Genomic DNA, 7,255 nt, shown 5'->3' with positions numbered 1-7,255 from the left:
AGCCATAAGGTAATTCAGGCAATGGTTACCAGCTACTTACACATCTTCCTGACAACACTATTAGAGCCATCACCTTCCTCTTCAACGCGGCACTAGCCTCTGGCTATTTTCCCGCGGCCTTCAAAACAGCAACAACCACAATGATACCTAAACCCAACAAATCCAACAGAGACCCAATGAACTACAGACTCATCAGCCTACTTGAGTCCATTGGGAAGACATTTGAAAGAATCATAAACAACAGACTTAGACAACACCTTACAAACAACAACCTACTCTCACACAAACAGTTTGGCTTTCGCCAACATCGCTCCACACAAGATGAACTCAACATCATTACGAACTACATAAGAAACAACACGCGGACACACAAAATGACCGCACTCATCACAAAAGATGTTGAAAAAGCCTTTGACACCGTGTGTGCCGGCACGATGGATTGAGGTATAAACTAAGCACGCAGTTCCAACTCCCACGACCCACCATTAAGCTTCTCTCTAACTATCTTAGCAACAGGAAAACCCGAATCAAATACAGAAACACTTAAACTACTTCTTCCTTAATGCCGGTGTACCCCAAGGCTCCGTGCTGGCCCCCACTCTTTACACACTCTACTCAAATGATCTTCCCAATCCTATACACCTGGACTCCATCACTCTCCAATATGCAGATGATGTCACACAGCTAATCAGAGCCACAACCCTCACACACTTAATCAATAGAACCCAACAGGAAATTGACCACGTTTCGCTCTGGGAGTTAAAATGGAGAATTAAAACAAATCCTGCAAAATCCAACATATCCTACTTTAATGTACGTCTGAGATACAACATAACTAATGTCTACCTACACTCCCGTATACACCGACATTTACCCATTCCCATCTCAAACACTAACACTGTCCTGGGCCAAACTATGATGTATACCTGAGAATGAACCGACATATACAGTCTAGATCGGTTATTGCGAGAGCGGAGCTCGCAAAATTGTATAGATTCAGAGAGGCGCAATTCAAAACCAAATTGCACCTCTACAAAGCATTAATACGACCTCTTATCAAATACGACCCTTCAGCTTTCGAACTCGGAGCCAAATCCAACATCCATGCACTCCAAATACGTAATTCAGAACAATGCTCTACGTTGGCTTTTTAACATCAAATGGCACGAGTTCATCAAGAACACAGAACTTCACGAGAGAGCACGAATCCCTCCTCTAAACATCTATTGGAGGAAATTGTTTGAAAGACAAGTAGAGCGATTTCAAATACATCATACTCACTGGATTGATTACTTCAACAATCTCCTAGGAATAGACCACCCAGGTAACATGTTTAATATACAACCTGGACAACATCCAGTGACCATATATTAAAAACTAAAAATCAGTATAGATCTTGCTGCTAAGTCCGTGCGGGGAACGCCTTGGTAGAATCAGTGTCCATCAGCCAGAGATACGATCTATCTCCTCCTACATCCTGAAAAAACCCTGCCTTCCACTCATCATCTTTGCCCTGCTCATCCTATTATTCCTATGCAAGCTGGGTTAAGCCCTGGCTCTTTTCTTCCCTCTAAAATTCACTTCATCTAACAATTTCTTGCTCTTTCCCCCCTCTCTTTTCTCGCCCTTTCTTGGAAGGGACTTTTCTATCATCATCATTGGTCATTGGTACTGGCCATCTTTTCTTGCCATTCGAGAAGGTTCTTGCTGCTCCTGTTTCGGCCACGTGGTTGATAGAGGATTAACCGCCAGATCCCACGAAGAGAGAAGAAAGAAGAGAGAAGAGAGAAGACAGAAGAGAGAAGAAGGAAGACAAAAGAGAGAAGACCGAAGAAAGAAGTGGATTGTAACGTTGCCTCCCGCGTTGGTCCTTCCCGCGGGAGACCGTTACGGTGACGACGCCGGCAGGCTGTTCCCTCACCACCCTCGCTGCTCCCCACACCCCCGCGTTGCCTCCACTCCATCTTCACATGTCTTTTTATTTTCTATTTTTTATCATCCATCATCCATCTCTCGACCGTTTGGCTTGAGCAATCTCTACCCCAGCTTCCCCACCCCATTCTGGAAAACTCATTTTCCTGAGGAGTGGAGGCTGGAGTGGACCTGTTCTCACCTGACGGGGTGGAGACCCTCACACTATCTCTTACCTCTCCCCTACCTTGGACCGTCGAGCCTCCCTCACTCACGTTTTCTCGCACTAGGACACTGATGCCACCAACATGCCGCCGCCCGACATACGTCTAAAATCCCTCAAAACTGATTGTCCCCCTCCTTCCACGTTCGAACTCCTGTCCATCGTCTTTAAGACCACTGAGATCCGTCCTACTAGGATCATTCAACTCCCTTCGAAGAAATACCAGTTTAAGATTTGCTTGGGCAAAGATAGTGATTTAGATAGAATCCTATCTAAGCCTCTCCTTGATGAACTAGCTAAAAACAAACTAACAAAAAAACTACCAAATCGTTCAGGACCGCTGCCCCTTCAAGCTAGATGTACTATTATTGCCTACAATGTTGATGAATCTATCTTGTCCCTCAGCCCTTCGGAGATTGTTGAAGCCATCAATGGCGAAAACAATGACGTTAATGTCATCAACGTCTATAAACCGAATAACTCCAGATCAATAAAGATACAATGTTCAAACCCGACCGAGGCCGATCGCCTGCTCTCCCGGGGAGTCCTGTTCCCCATGATCTCTGTGCCTGCAAAATCCCTGAAGAAAGATGAACATCTCGACGTACAACAATGTTTCAAATGTCTGAAATACGGACATGAGTCTAAGAACTGTAAAGAACCCCACCAAACCTGTAGTCAATGAGCGGAAACTGGTCATGGTTTTCGTGAGTGCAAGGCTCAGGCAGCGAAGTGTGTCAACTGTAAAGGGAGACATGTTGCTGTATCTGGGCTGTGCCCACGTAAGAAGGAGCAACTCCGCGTAGTGCGTCAGGCACAAAAATCCAACTCACCTCCTTCCACAAACCCTCACCTCTACGCAACAGTTGCTGCTGCTGCTTCTCCCCCTGCCACCCAAGCTTCTCCTATCCCAACTACTAATTCTTCAGACCTCCTCACCCTACAAGGTAGGATGCATGCGTGCTACCTAAAAGCGTTCTTCCTGAGCGGGGAAGATAAGTCGGAATTCATCAGAATTTTCGATTTGCTTCTTGCTCATAACAACCTATGCAATGTACGAACTCCACCTGAACTCCTCAGCTCCCCCGCCACCAACCATCCCTCACCGACCCCTGTCTCGTCCGCCACCATGTCCCCTAACGAAAACATATCCCAGGAGACCCCCAGTAACACTTCCAACTCTCCCCCAACTACTCAACCTGTCACCCTCCCAACTTCCAATACCCCCTCCGCACCCCCTAACACAACTCCATCTACAACCCCCCAACCCAACACCAACAATCCTACTGTCTCTCCAAATACCGATTCCTCTCCCACCCCCACCGTCCCAACTTCCACCAACACGACAGTTCCCCACGAACCTCCACTCACCAATCCCCCCCTCCCCCCTCCCCCTCCCTCCGTCCCCTACCTAACCCTCCCAGAGGAGCCCCAGCACCTGACCCTGCCGACACACCAGACAACCCACCAACGGTCAACCTTGACCTTCAACTCGTCGACAATGATCCTCTCCCCTCCCCTCTCCCCTCTCCTGACCCCTCACCAGATATATCCCGACCCAAGACTAGAAACATGATACACGTAAAACACTCAAACGGTGCGTCAACGGCCTTCATCGACAACAGACACAAATGGCCAGCAAATTTCACTAAGTCGTAAAATGCTAAAAATCTTACAGTTTAACGTGCGCAGCTATCACAATGGCCGTCATCTGATTGCCACTCTCCTCGAAGAGAAAAACCGATGTTGTGATACTTAACATCACATGTATCACCAACGGATACAAAATTAGACATTACGGGTATACATCACGACAGTCTCCAGACAGTAGACTCGAGGGAGTCGCCATTCTCATACACAACACCATCGAACACGAATACCTCGCCATCTCATGGCAATACGAACACTTTCTAGCAGTTAAGATAAACACAATACACGGCTTCATTATCTTCTGCACTACATACTCTCGACCCAGCACTACCATTCCACTCCATGATCTCTACACAGTATTCAATTACACACATATCCCAGTCTACCTTCTAGCTGACCTCAACGCCCTACACAGAACCTTCCACCACAACAGAAACAATTCTCACGGTGATGACTTATTCGCTTTATACTCTTACAAACGTCTTAACTTCCTTGGACCTTACTTCCACACTGTCTTCACTGGCCAAGGAGGAAAAGGCAGACCTGACTTTGTCTTCTCCAACAGAGCCAGTAATTGTCTCCATAATTTCTTGTCTCCGGGACCACTGTGTGGTTCCGACCACATCTCTGTCTTTCTTCATCTCTCGTCTAACCCTATCCTCGTCCCATCACCCTCACACTACCACTACAAAAGAGCAGACTGGGAGAGCTTCAAAGACACTCTCTCCAACTGCACTTACACCACAAACTACGAAAATCACCCAATAACACTAATAGACACAGAAATAGAACATATACACGAAAGAATCACACAGGCAGCTGACATTTCTATTCCCAAATCTTCCTTTACTTCAAGATACTCCTTCCCTTCTCCCAAAACAACAAGACTTCTCTCGTGCTACCGTCGCAAAACAGACGTCGTTTGGGCCTAGTACAGTGGGACCTCACATCCCTACGAAACCACACACTCAACAGCCTTCTAGAAGACCACAATAGACACTGGAAATCTCTTATCACCACAACAGAACTACACGGGACCAAATCTCCTCAAGAGTTTTAGAACAGAATCCGAAAACTCAAAGGAATACCAAAAACAGACTTTAATGGGCTAAATGACGACAACACTCTACACCATAACCCACAAGACATTGCCAACATTTTTCAAAAACACTGGGAAGGTATCTTTCACCCTCAACCCCCCACCCCCACCCCCTACCCCCCACCGTCCCCACCCTCTGGCGTACGAAAACACTCAAATTGTGACACAACATGCAAAACAGACCCAGTCACTTCTACCTAGAACAGATCATACACCTCCAATCGCTTTCACACGACCACCTTCTCACAACTCCCATAAGATCGAACGAGGTCAAATTCCTCCTACTCAAATCACCCAAAGTAGCACCAGGTAATTCAGGCACTGGTTACCAGCTACTTACACAACTCCCTAAAAACACTATTAGAGCCATCACCTTCCTCTTCAACGCGGCACTAGCCTCTGGCTATTTTCCCGCGGCCTTCAAAACAGCAACAACCACAATGATACCTAAACCCAACAAATCCAACAGAGACCCAATGAACTACAGACCCATCAGCCTACTTGAGTCCATTGGGAAGACATTTGAAAGAATCACAAACAACAGACTTAGACAACACCTTACAAACAACAACCTACTCTCACACAAACAGTTTGGCTTTCACCAACATCGCTCCACACAAGATGAACTCAACATCATTACGAACTACATAAGAAACAACACACGGACACACAAAATGACCGCACTCATCACAAAAGATGTTGAAAAAGCCTTTGACACCGAGTGGCACGATGGATTGAGGTATAAACTAAGCACCCAATTCCAACTCCCACGACCCACCATTAAGCTTCTCTCTAACTATCTTAGCAACAGAAAAACCCGAATCAAATACAGAAACACTTAAACTACTTCTTCCTTAATGCCGGTGTACCCCCAGGCTCCGTGCTGGCCCCCACTCTCTACACACTCTACTCAAATGATCTTCCCAATCCTATACACCTGGGCTCCATCACTCTCCAATATGCAGATGATGTCACACAGCTAATCAGAGCCAGAACCCTCACACACTTAATCAATAGAACCCAACAGGAAATTGACCACATTTCGCTCTGGGAGTTACAATGGAGGATTAAAACAAATCCTGCCAAATCCAACATATCCTACTTTAATGTACGTCAGAGATACAACATAACTAATGTGTACCTACACTCCCGTATACATCGACATTTACCCATTCCCATCTCAAACACTAACACTGTCCTGGGCCTAAACTATGATGTATACCTGAGAATGAGCCGACATATACAGTCTAGATCGGTTATTGCGAGAGCGGAGCTCGTAAAATTGTATAGATTCAGAGAGGCGCAATTCAAAACCAAATTGCACCTCTACAAAGCATTAATACGACCTCTTCTCACATACGCCTCTTTAGCTCTCGAACTCAGAGCCAAATCCAACATCCGTGCACTCCAAATCATTCAGAACAAAGCTCTACGTTGGGTTTTTAACATCAAATGGTACGAGTTCATCAGGAACACAGAACTTCACGAGAGAGTACGAATCCCTCCTCTAAACATCTACTGGAGGAAATTGTTTGAAAGACAAGTAGAGCGATTTCAGATACATCATACTCACTGGATTGATTACTTCAACAATCTCCTAGGAATAGACCATCCAGGTAACATGTTTAATATACAACCTGGACAACATCCAGTGACCATATATTAAAAACTAAAAACCACTATAGATCTTGCTGCTAAGTCCGTCCGGGGAACGCCTTGGTCAAATCAGTGTCCATCGGCCAGAGATAAGATCCATCTCCTTCTATATCCCTTCAAAAAAGTAATGATAATAATAGTAGTAAAAGAAATGAAAAATACAAAAAAACAAAATAGAATAAGTTGATAAAGAAATAAACAGAAAAAAACTAAAATAAAACCTTGGCCTCCACTCATCATCTCCGCCCTGCTTATCCTATTTTTCCTATGCAAGCTGGGTTAAGCCCTGGCTCTTTTCCTCCCTCTAAAGCTCACTTCCTCTAACAATTCTTGCTCTTCCCCCCCTCTCTTCTCCCGCCCTTCCTTGGAAGGGACTTTTCTATCATCATCATCATCAGATGGGAGGCAGGTTTGGGACGAGACTCAGGCCGAAGAGGAGAGAAAAGCTTGGGACGAGAGTCAAGCAGGAGAGGAGAGAGAGGCTTACGACGAGAGTCAGGCAGGACAGGAGAGAGAGGCTTGGGACGAGAGTCAGGCAGGACAGGAGAGAGAGGCTTACGACGAGAGTCAGGCAGGACAGCAGAGAGGGGCTTAGGACGAGAGTCAGGCAGGACAGGAGAGAGGGGCTTAGGAAGAGAGTCAAGCAGGAGAGGAGAGAGAGGCTTGGGACGAGAGTCAGGCAGGACAGGAGAGAGGGGCTTAGGAAGAGAGTCAGG

Source organism: Panulirus ornatus, chromosome 70 (genome assembly GCF_036320965.1).
Source record: "Panulirus ornatus isolate Po-2019 chromosome 70, ASM3632096v1, whole genome shotgun sequence".
In the NCBI taxonomy this organism is placed as follows: domain Eukaryota; kingdom Metazoa; phylum Arthropoda; class Malacostraca; order Decapoda; family Palinuridae; genus Panulirus; species Panulirus ornatus.
The sequence above is the reverse complement of the archived record's forward strand: the minus strand, read 5'-3'. Positions refer to the sequence as shown.